Source organism: Mobula hypostoma, chromosome 17 (assembly GCF_963921235.1).
Source record: "Mobula hypostoma chromosome 17, sMobHyp1.1, whole genome shotgun sequence".
NCBI lineage: Eukaryota > Metazoa > Chordata > Chondrichthyes > Myliobatiformes > Myliobatidae > Mobula > Mobula hypostoma.
The window spans coordinates 65,855,646-65,867,671 of NC_086113.1; the positions used below are offsets into that span (position 1 = coordinate 65,855,646).

At 48.3% G+C, this 12,026-nt stretch overlaps 1 protein-coding gene across 19 annotated transcripts in view; it reads left to right on the plus strand.

The window, feature by feature from the left end:
• Positions 1 to 12,026, plus strand: part of rreb1a (ras responsive element binding protein 1a) — a 290,993-nt gene that overhangs the window by 200,726 nt on the left and 78,241 nt on the right. The window lies entirely within an intron of this gene.

Below are 12,026 nucleotides of genomic sequence, written 5' to 3' on the forward strand. Positions count from 1 at the left end.
TTGAACTGCTGCTGCTAAGTTAACAAATTTCATGACACATGCCAGTTCTGATTCTGATAGCACAGTGACCACAGTTGAACACCATACTCCAAATCTGTCCTCACCAACATCTTGTACAATTGCAGCATAACCCTGCTAACTTCTGGACTCAGTGCCCTGACTGATGAAGGCTAGAGACCTGAAGAAGGGTCTTGGCCCGAAATGTCGACCGTTTATTTATTTCCATAGATGCTGCCTGACCTGCTGAGTTCCTCCAGCATTTTATGTGTGCAGTGTACCAAAGTCTTCTTTGCCAGCTGTCTATTTGTGACTATTTTCATCGACCTGAACTCGAGGCTGTTTGTCCTACGACGTTGCCCAGGACCCAAGCTAGACTTTCCAGTCTGCAACACCTCGCATCTATCTGCATTAAACTCCATTTGCCATTCCACAGCCCACTTACTCAACTGATCAAAGCTCCCCCATCATTTTTGACGACCTTCTTCACTTTCAGTGGCGTGGCCAGTTTCAGTGGCATCTGCAGCAGTGTCGTCGATCCAGCAGTGGTATGTAACTGAGTTGATTGTCACCTGCACCAGTCCGTGTGTGCACAGGTGCAATGAAAAACACACCTGCAGCACCATCACAGACACAGAGCATCAAATAAGCAGCATTGACAAGAATAATACAAATTAAAAATAAATTATGCACAATTTTTGCAAGGAAGAATCATGAATAGAATAGATAAACAACATCCATAAACAACGTGCAGACGTCACTCCACTCTTCAAGAAGGGAGAGAGGCAGAGGAAAGGAAATTACTGGCCAGTTAGTCTGACCTCGGTGGTTGGGAGGATGTTGGAGTTGATTGTTAAGGATGATGTCTCAGGGTACTTGGAGGCACATGATGAAATAGGCTACAGTCAGCATGGTTTCCTCAAGGGAAAATCTTGCTGACAAACCTGTTGGAATTATTTAAAGGAATAACAAGCAGGGTAGACAAAGGAGAATCAGTTAATGTACTTGGATTTTCTGAAACCTTTGACAAGGTGCTGCACATGAGGCTGCTTAACAAGCTACAAGCCGGTGGTATAACAGGAGAGGTTCTAGCATGGATAAAGCAGTGGCTGATTGGTAGGAGGCAAAGGGAGCCTTCTCTATTTGGCTGCCAGTTACTAGTGGTCTGCTTTGAGACCGATTCTTTTTACATTATATGTCAATGATTTGGATGATGGAATTGATGGCTTTGTTGCAAAGTTTGCAGATGATATGAGGATAGGTGGAGGGGCAGGTAGTTTGAACTAGAGAGGCTACAGAAGGACTTAGACAAAGAAGGGGCAGATGGAAGACAGTGTCGGGGAGTGTATGGTCATGCACTTTGGTCGAAGAAATGAAAGGATTGACTATTTTCTAAGTGGAGAAAATAGCCAAAAATCTGAAGTCCAAAGGGACTTGGGAGTCCTTGTGCAGGATTCCCTGAACGTTAATTTGCAGGTTGAGTCTGCGGTGAGGAAGGCAAATGCAATGTTAGTATTCATTTCAAGAGGACTAGAATATAAAAACAAGGATGTAATGTTGAGAATTTATAAAGCACTGGTGAGGCCTCACTTGGAGTATTGTGAGCAGGTTTGGGCCCCTTATCTTAGAAAGGATGTGCTGACACTGGAAAGGGTTCAGAGGAGGTTGATGAAAATGATTCCAGGTTTGAACAGTTTGTCATATGAAGAGCGTTTGATGGCTCTGGGCCTGTATTCGCTAGAAATCAGAAGAATGAGGGGTGACCTCATTGAAACCTATCAAATGGTGAAAGGCCTTGATAGCGTGAATGTGGAGAGGATGTTTCCTATGTTGGTAATGTCTTAAGACCAGAGGACACAACCTCAGAATAGAGGCAACACACATCTAGGTCAGAACGAAGGGTCTCGGCCTGAAACGTCGACTGTACCTCTTCCTAGAGATGCTGCCTGGCCTGCTGCGTTCACCAGCAACTTTGATGTGTGTTGATTGAATTTCCAGCATCTGCAGAATTCCTGTTGTTTGCGTCTCAGAATAGAGGGGTGTCCTTTTAGAGCAGAGATGAGGAGGAATTTCTTTAGCCAGAGAGTGGTGAATCTGTGGAATTCTTTCCCACAGGCAGCTGTGGAGGCCAAGTCTTTATGTATATTTAAGACAGAGGTTGATAAATTTTTGATTGATCAGGGCATGAAGAGATATGGGGAGAAGGCAGGAGATTGGGGCTGAGAGGAAAATTGGATCAGCCATGATGAAATGGTGGAGCAGACTTGATGGCCAGAGGTCTAATTCTGCTCCGATATCGTATGGTCTTATTTTAGTGCAAAGTGCTCAATGTGGTCTTAGTGTTGCTAAGCTGTAGTGAATAGGGTTGTGCAGTTTGGTGAGGGTGGTGATATGGGTCTGCACCTCCTACTCCATGGTAACTGAGATGGTTTGGAGGGTGGGGAGTCTTGATGATTGATGTTTCTTTCTTGAGTGGTGGGGAGGGATGTCTCCTGCCCGAGATGTCTCATACGGAGTTCCCTGCTCTCCACAACTTGTCCTTCTGCACACTTGAATTGTACCAGACAATGATGTAGAGAAAGTTGAGCAGCTGCTTTTAACTTTAACTCCAGCGTAAGTGGGTTATGGTTTCTTCAGAATGTCTGACTCTGCTGTACTCCCTGTGTACTGCAGTCGCAAATCAGCCTAAAGTTTGAGCTTAGGTTGTGACAGAACCACAACTTTCGGTCTCCAAAGTGAAAGTGTTACCAACTGAACCACAGCTTGCACACATCCTGTTAACATTTTGCACTCACGGTTATTTCGCTACCTCACTGTAAGAGTCAGGTGGACGTAGCAAAGGCAGCAGTTAGAAATGTGTGCAGAACTCTTTCCTCGAAACCCTTGCCCATTTCATGGGGAGTAGCTCCACTGCCCTGCTCTTTCTCCAATGCTTACCGGCCGGGGCAGGGGAGTTGTTATTCCCAGAAGTGCCTCTGTGCTCGGAGATTTACTGCACTGAATAAAATAGTAACATTCACAGAGGAAGCTATAACAAATGCAGGAATTGAGACAATGTCGCTTACAAAATCAACAGTGACACAACTTGCACAATTGCAGGCACAGGACACCATTTCCCCCCTCCCTCTGGGGGTGGTGGGGGGGGGAGGGAGGGCTGGTAGTTTTGGTTTTGTGGAAGTGTCTGAACTCTTGTGAGTTGGGGAGCTGATAGGCCCCAGGCTCTGCTGACCACAGGCTGCTTTCCTGGTTACTTCGGCACAGTGGCCAGAGGAAACAGATGTTTCCACACACACAGCTGAAGATGATGACACTGCCACTGAAGTGATAAGTAGTGAGCACCTTAGACGTGTGATATTTCAGCCTGATTTGCTTTTCAAGTATTCCTTTATGTGTTAGAGCTCTGCCAGCAAGGCCTGCGTCCATTGGCCGTCCCTCATTGCCCTCTCGAATGTGATGATGAACTGTTGCCGTGAACCGCGGTAGCCTGAATGCGTTGCCAGGCTGTTTCAGGATCCTGAGGGACAGGAGAGAGGTCCCTTCCTTTGCACACATCAGACATTGTGCCAGGCACATGGATGGGAAAGGTTGAGAGGCACGCCGGCCAATCACAGGCAAATGGGATTAGCCGATTTGGCATGGATGTAATGGGCAAGAGGACTGTTTCTATGCTGCGTAACTTGTTTACTCTAATGTCCTCGTCTCAGTCAGGATACCTGGTTTCTGCAGCTCAGTCTGCCTATAATTCAGAGTCAGTGGTACCAACTCAGTCCCACCTGACCTCCAGAGTACCAAAACCCACTGACTTTGGTCTTGAGTTTATCCAGTACATTCATGGCCCCCATGGTAGAGGCTTTATCATTACAGAGACGGGACCTGTTTGATCCACCTCTGAACAGTATCCTAGCATCAACAGACTGAATGGTGAAAAGAATCAAGCCCCAGACCCACCATTAGCCCTTCCCTGTGTGCTCCTCCTTATTGAGACGCCTGTCCTCTCCTGTCCAGGTCCAACCAATGGCCATGGAGTGAGGAATACCAGTGGCGTTCCCCGGATCACGAGTAAAACCCACCCCCGTCTCCTTTGGAATATCACCATGGTTCACAGCTCAGTGTCTGGAGAAGGGTTATAGAAAGGAACACAAAAATAAGCTTTTAAAAATTAGGAAATAAAAATGACATGGGAACTTTCACATCCTGCTTTGACTTTCGGAGAGACAGAAACAGTTGCTTGGGTAACGGAAACCTCAGCAAAGAGTCCCTGGTTAAAACCATCCCCACTTTAATCCTTGTTGAGTATTTAGATTCTTTGCCATCTGTTGGGCAAACACTTTCTGCTGGAGAGCAGGGAATGCTGGGCGCTGTGAAGGAGTGCAGTCCACATTCCTGCCCTGGCTGGGAATGGCTGTCCTCGCCTGGGCTGGCATACCTGGTGAGATAAACTGCGGATGCTGGAATCTGGCCCACATGATTGTAGCCCACTGTCCACTGCCTGAAGCAAAAATGAATTCAGCAGAAGTGGAGTGGGAGAATACACACCCACCATTCTTCTCCTGGTGATAGGGGGCATGGTGGGGGCTCTGGAAATGGGTCTCCTCTCTCACTCCTACGGCCCCCTGTCCTGGGAGCCATTGTGAGAATGCCCTGTGAACTCTAGTCTTAGACTCCCCTTGTCTGGGGGTGGAGGAAACTCAGACAATTTGTGTTGTGTTTTCCTCTTGAGTTTTTTTTATACCTCTCTAAGGTCACCTTTAGCCTCCTCTGCTTCTGGGAAAACAGAACCAGCCTACCTAATGTCTTCTCATAGCTCAAGTTCCCTCTTCAACTGGATCCTTGACTTCCTCATTGGGAGACCACAGTCGTTGCAGATCAGAATAGCATCTCTCTGTCACTGGAGCACCTCAGTGGTATGTGCTTAGCGTACTGCTCTACTCACTCGACACCCACAACTGTGCCCATGTGCAGCCTGAATGCAGTCTGTAAATTTGCTGATGACACAACTGTAGTTGGCAGAATTTCATATTGTGATGAGATGGATCGCTGAATGCATGGTGTCATAACAGCAACCTTGCACTGAACGTCAGTAAGTCCAAGGAATTGATTGTGGACTTCAGGAGAGAAGCACATGCCAGTCTTCATTGAGGGATCAGTGGACAAGGTGAGCAGTTTCAAGTTCCTGGGTCCCAACATCCCTGAAGATTTATCTTGGGCCCAATATATTAATGTAATTACAAAGAAGGCACGACAGTGACTATATTTCATTAAGAGTTGAAGAGACTTGGTATGTTACCAAAAACTCGCAAATTTCTATGATGTACCATGGAGAGCAGGTTGCTTCACTGTCTGGTAAGGAGAGGCCACTGTAGGGGATCAGAAAAATCTGCAGAAATTTGCAAACTCAACCAGTTCCATCATGGACACTAGCCTCCCCAGCATCAACGACATCTTCAAAAGGTAATGCTTCAAAAAGGTGGCATCTGTCATTAAGACTCTCATCACCCAGGACATATCCTCTTGTCATCACCCAGGACATACCCTCTTCTCATCAACCATGACGTATCCTCTTCCCTCTTCTCATCACCCAGGATATGTCCTCTTCTCATCACCCAGGACATGTCCTCTTCTCATCACCCACGACATACCCTCTTCTCATCACCCAGGGCATACCCTCTTCTCATCACCCACGACATACCATCTTCTCATCACCCAGGACATGTCCTCTACTCATCACCTAGGACCTGTCCTTTTCTCATCACCCAGGGCATGTCCTCTTCTCATCACTCAGGACATGTCCTCTACTCATCACCCAGGAAATACCCTCTTCTCATCACCCAGGGCATGTCCTCTACTCATCACCCAGGACATATCCTCTTCGCTCTTCTCATCTCCCAGGACATGTCCCCTTCTCATCACTCAGGACATGTCCTCTTCTCATCACCCAGGACATGTCCTCTACTCATCACCCAGGAAATACCCTCTTCTCATCACCCAGGACATGTCCTCTTCTCATCACCCAGGGCATGTCCTCTTCTCATCACCCAGGACATATCCTCTTTTCATCACTCAGGACATGTCCTCTTCTCATCACCCAGAACATGTCCTCTACTCATCACCCAGGAAATACCCTCTTCTCATCACCCAGGGCATGTCCTCTACTCATCACCCAGGACATATCCTTTTCATCACCCAGGACATGTTCTGTTCTCATCACCCAGGGCATGTCCTCTTCTCATCACCCAGGACATGTCCTCTTCTCATCACTCAGGACATGTCCTCTTCTCATCACCCAGGACATGTCCTTTTCTCATCACCCAGGGCATGTCCTCTACTCATAACCCAGGACATATCCTCTTCGCTCTTCTCATCTCCCAGGACATGTCCTCTTTTCATCACTCAGGACATGTCCTCTTCTCATCACCCAGAACATGTCCTCTACTCATCACCCAGGAAATACCCTCTTCTCATCGCCCAGGGCATGTCCTCTACTCATCACCCAGGACATATCCTTTTCATCACCCAGGACATGTTCTGTTCTCATCACCCAGGGCATGTCCTCTTCTCATCACCCAGGAAATACCCTCTTCTCATCACCCAGGAAATACCCTCTTCTCATCACCCAGGACATGTCCCCTTCTCATCACTCAGGACATGTCCTCTTCTCATCACCCAGGACATGTCCTCTACTCATCACCCAGGAAATACCCTCTTCTCATCACCCAGGACATGTCCTCTTCTCATCACCCAGGGCATGTCCTCTTCTCATCACCCAGGACATATCCTCTTCTCATCACCCAGGACATGTCCTCTTCTCATCACTCAGGACATGTCCTCTTCTCATCACCCAGGACATGTCCTTTTCTCATCACCCAGGGCATGTCCTCTACTCATAACCCAGGACATATCCTCTTCGCTCTTCTCATCTCCCAGGACATGTCCTCTTTTCATCACTCAGGACATGTCCTCTTCTCATCACCCAGAACATGTCCTCTACTCATCACCCAGGAAATACCCTCTTCTCATCACCCAGGGCATGTCCTCTACTCATCACCCAGGACATATCCTTTTCATCACCCAGGACATGTTCTGTTCTCATCACCCAGGGCATGTCCTCTTCTCATCACCCAGGACATGTCCTCTTCTCATCACTCAGGACATGTCCTCTTCTCATCACCCAGGACATGTCCTTTTCTCATCACCCAGGGCATGTCCTCTACTCATAACCCAGGACATATCCTCTTTGCTCTTCTCATCTCCCAGGACATGTCCTCTTCTCATCTCCCAGGACATGTCCTCTTCTCATCACTCAGGACATGTCCTCTTCTCATCACCCAGAACATGTCCTCTACTCATCACCCAGGAAATACCCTCTTCTCATCACCCAGGGCATGTCCTCTACTCATCACCCAGGACATATCCTTTTCATCACCCAGGACATGTTCTGTTCTCATCACCCAGGGCATGTCCTCTTCTCATCACCCAGGAAATACCCTCTTCTCATCACCCAGGAAATACCCTCTTCTCATCACCCAGGACATGTCCTCTTCTCATCACCCAGGACATGTCCTTTTCTCATCACCCAGGGCATGTCCTCTACTCATAACCCAGGACATATCCTCTTCGCTCTTCTCATCACCCAGAACATGTCCTCTTCTCATCACCCAGGAAATACCCTCTTCTCATCACCCAGGACATGTCCTCTTCTCATCACCCAGGAAATACCCTCTTCTCATCACCCAGGGCATGTCCTCTACTCATCACCCAGGACATATCCTTTTCATCACCCAGGACATGTTCTGTTCTCATCACCCAGGGCATGTCCTCTTATCATCACCCAGGACATACCCTCTTATCACCCAGGACATATCCTCTTCTCATCACCCACGACATATCCTCCTCTCATCACCCACGACATGTCCTCTTCTCATCACCCAGGACATGTCCTTTTCTCATCACCCAGGGCATGTCCTCTACTCATAACCCAGGACATATCCTCTTCGCTCTTCTCATCACCCAGAACATGTCCTCTTCTCATCACCCAGGAAATACCCTCTTCTCATCACCCAGGGCATGTCCTCTACTCATCACCCAGGACATATCCTTTTCATCACCCAGGACATGTTCTGTTCTCATCACCCAGGGCATGTCCTCTTCTCATCACCCAGGACATACCCTCTTATCACCCAGGACATATCCTCTTCTCATCACCCACGACATATCCTCCTCTCATCACCCACGACATGTCCTCTTCTCATCACCCAGGACATGTCCTCTTCTCATTGCTACCTTCAGGGAGGAGGTTCAGGAGCCTGAAGACACACACTCAGCGATTCGGGAACAGCTTCTTTCCCTCCACTATCAGATTCCTGAGTGGACAACGAACCCATGTACACTAGCTCACTATGTTTTGTGTTTTCTGGTCTTTTTTAACACTATCTATTTAATTATACACACATGCACACGCACACACACCTTCCTGTAATATCTTACTGTAATTGGCAGTGTTTATCGTTATGTATCATGACATATTGCCACAAGACAACAAGTTTCATGACATAAGCCAGTGATATTAATTCTGATTCTGAAGATTTCCAATGCCAGCAACATCTGAGTGAATCTTTTCAACACTTTTTCTAGCTTAATCCCATCGGATTGAGGTAGTGAGAGTGTAGAAAAGGTTCACAGCTGTACACAATACTCCAGTACAGCCTGCCAAAGTCTTGTACAGTTGCAGCATGACGTCCCAGCTCCTGCACTTAGTACCCCAACTCACGAAGACCAGTGTGTCCTCTTCGCCATTCTGTTTCATTGTATCACCACTTTCAGGGAACAATGTACTTGTACCCCTGAATTTTTCTGTTCAGCAACACTCCTAAGGGCCATGCCCTTTGGTGTCTATGTTCTGTCCTGTTTTAACTTCCCAAAATTCATCACCTTGCACTTGTCTGAGTTAGATTCCACCGGCCATTCCTTTGCCCCTAAATATAGCACAGAATAAACACTTGGACAATCAGCAATGTTTCCTCCTCAAATACTGCAAAATGAGCTGAATAAAATGGTATTTGAAGTGCAACTTGCATCCAGCCTCTGCAGCCAGATACTTCTGTCTGGGTGGATAAACTATTTGAGACTGGCTGGTGTTTAAAGACATTTATATTTCTGCTGTGTTTCTCAAGTTTGCACTTGTCAATTATTACCACATCGACCAGATGGGTTGAACCATCCCTGGAGGTGAAGTGATGCGGCAAGGCCAGTAGAAAGGGATGTGGGATGTAGTTATTACATTCCGCGTTGTGTGGACATCAGGAAGATTGCATGATAGGGACGATTGATTTATCTTCTATTCAATTTCAGCAACCTCATAAAACCTCAGCCTTATTTTCAGGTTGCTGCGTGCCTCTCTCTGTCACCTGCACCCCTCCCAGATCTCTGCGTACCTCCAGTTCTGACCTCTCGACTACTCCCAGATTTCATCACTCCATCTTTGATGGGCATGCATTCCACTGGGAACTTCACTGTCTACTCCCTAGTCTCTTCTCCATGTTTCAGAATGCAACTGAAACTTTAATTCCCTGACACCTGTCCTATGTGGCTCTGGGAGGGTTGTTTGATAGAGCTGCCTGTTTTTGGTCTGATAAGAGCGCTATGGAAATATAAGTAGTTGTTTTTCAAAGAGGCATACCCCGGTTCTGGGTTAGCTTCAAGTAAGAGAATCTCACTGACTGTCTGGGTCACATTGCTTTGTGCTGTTGAGTACAAAGGTCCACAGTGCCGAGGTGTCGGAATCACCCAGAGAATTATTGCCTGACCAAGCAGCTTTGTGTTTAGGAGGTGCTGCATCGCAGAGTTACACAGCTGCCCTACCCATCTGTGTGCTTGTGGGCCTAACCAAAGCTTCCACTTTTCTCGCTGCTTTAATGAAAGTACTATCTATTTCAAGTATTTAGAGTCTATTTAATCAGTCTATTTCAAATATCTTGTCGGGTACTTATCAGCTGGGTAGCCATGGTCCACCTCCTGTCCCACTGCTGCAGATTGCAGTGGTCCTGACACTGTCATTGGTAACTCATGCTGTAAGAATGTGAATGGAAGCATTTCTTTCCTAAGCAGCCTCCCATCTTCTGATGGGCCTAGCAGTTAGTCCATCACGGTGAAGTAGGCCAGCCCTTCCCAGTATCCCGCTGAGGTGCCAGGTTACGGTGTGTTACAGGCACTATAAAAATGCAAATAGTTTTTGTTGGAGAAGTCGGACTCCAGTTTGAGCAGTGTTATGGTCTAACTTTCCTTTACTCAATGACAGGAAGTGGATACCACAGGCAGGCCCACATTTACCGCCCAGTTCTAATTGCCAAAGTGGCTTGCTGAGCCATTTCAGTGGGCAATTACGAGCCGGTCGGCCACATTCCTGTGTGTCTACAGTTGGACTAGAAAGGACAGTGGTCTTCTTTCCCTAAAAACTTTGGTTTGGAAGTCACTTGCTGAGTAAACCACATTAATTTGCTGAATTTTAATAAACCTCTGGCCATGGTGGGATTTGAACTCCTGTCATCAGCCCAGATTTGTGGATGTTAGTCCCGGGATGCAAGTTTTAGAGAGAGGGGCTTTCTTTATCAGCCAGAAGTATTTATGTTGCACATTTAGCTTGCAAGTGTACACTTTGTGATTCACAGGGCTGTTCCCAATCAAACTTCGTCTCAAACTAGGGCCAAGTGTCAAAATCTAGGTCAGAAAGAGAAGGAGATTTTAACAATCAAATTAAAAAAGGCAGGAGAGGCAGAAATGTCTGGAGAGAGAATTTAGTATGCTGGTAGCTAAAGGCAGAACCATTAAACTAGGGAGCATTTCAGGCATTTTTAATAATGAGGCAGCTTTGTTCATTTTCCTTATTCCCTTCTACACTAGCAGTCAACAGCCGACTTGCCAGCAAGCTTTAGTTACCGAGTGCGCTGTTTAGTTCAGTCCTTACTTACCACCTGAGTCTTGACGGACTGCACAACAGTCACAGTAACTCTTCTTCAGAATGTTATTTTACTGATACCTTGTGCTGCGTGTGTCCATTGGTGCTGTGTGTGCCCGTTGGTGCTGTGTGTGCCCGTTGGTGCTGCTATGCCCGTTGGTGCTGCGTGTGTCCGTTGGGGCTGTGTGTGCCCGTTGGTGCTGCATGTGCCCGTTGGTGCTGTGTGTGCCCGTTGGTGCTGCGTGTGCCCGTTGGTGCTGCGTGTGTCCGTTGGTGCTGTGTGTGCCCGTTGGTGCTTCGTGTGCCTGTTGGTGCTGTGTGTGCCCATAGGTGCTGCGTGTGTCCGTTGGTGCTGCGTGTGCCCGTTGGTGCTGCGTGTGCCCGTTGGTGCTGCGTGTGCCTGTTGGTGCTGTGTGTGCCCGTTGGTGCTGCGTGTGCCCATTGGTGCTGTGTGTGCCCGTTGGTGCTGTGTGTGCCCGTTGGTGCTGCGTGTGCCCGTTGGTGCTGTGTCTGCCCGTTGGTGCTGCGTGTGCCCGTGGGTGCTGCGTGTGCCTGTTGGTGCTGTGTGTGCCCGTTGGTGCTGCGTGTGCCCGTTGGTGCTGTGTGTGCCCGTTGGTGCTGCGTGTGCCCATTGGTGCTGCGTGTGCCCGTAGGTGCTGCGTGTGCCCGTTGGTGCTGTGTGTGCCCGTTGGTGCTGCGTGTGTCCGTTGGTGCTGCGTGTGCCCGTTGGTGCTGCGTGTGTCCGTTGGTGCTGCGTGTGTCCGTTGGTGCTGCGTGTGCCCGTTGGTGCTGTGTGTGCCTGTAGGTGCTGTGTGTGTCTGTTGATGCTGCGTGTGCCCGTTGGTGCTGCGTGTGCCCGTTGGTGCTGTGTGTGCCCGTAGGTGCTGCGTGTGCCTGTTGGTGCTGCGTGTGCCCGTTGGTGCTGTGTGTGCCCGTAGGTGCTGCGTGTGCCCGTAGGTGCTGCGTGTGCCTGTTGGTGCTGCGTGTGCCCGTTGGTGCTGTGTGTGCCCGTTGGTGCTGCGTGTGCCCGTTGGTGCTGTGTGTGCCCGTTGGTGCTGCGTGTGCCCATTGGTGCTGT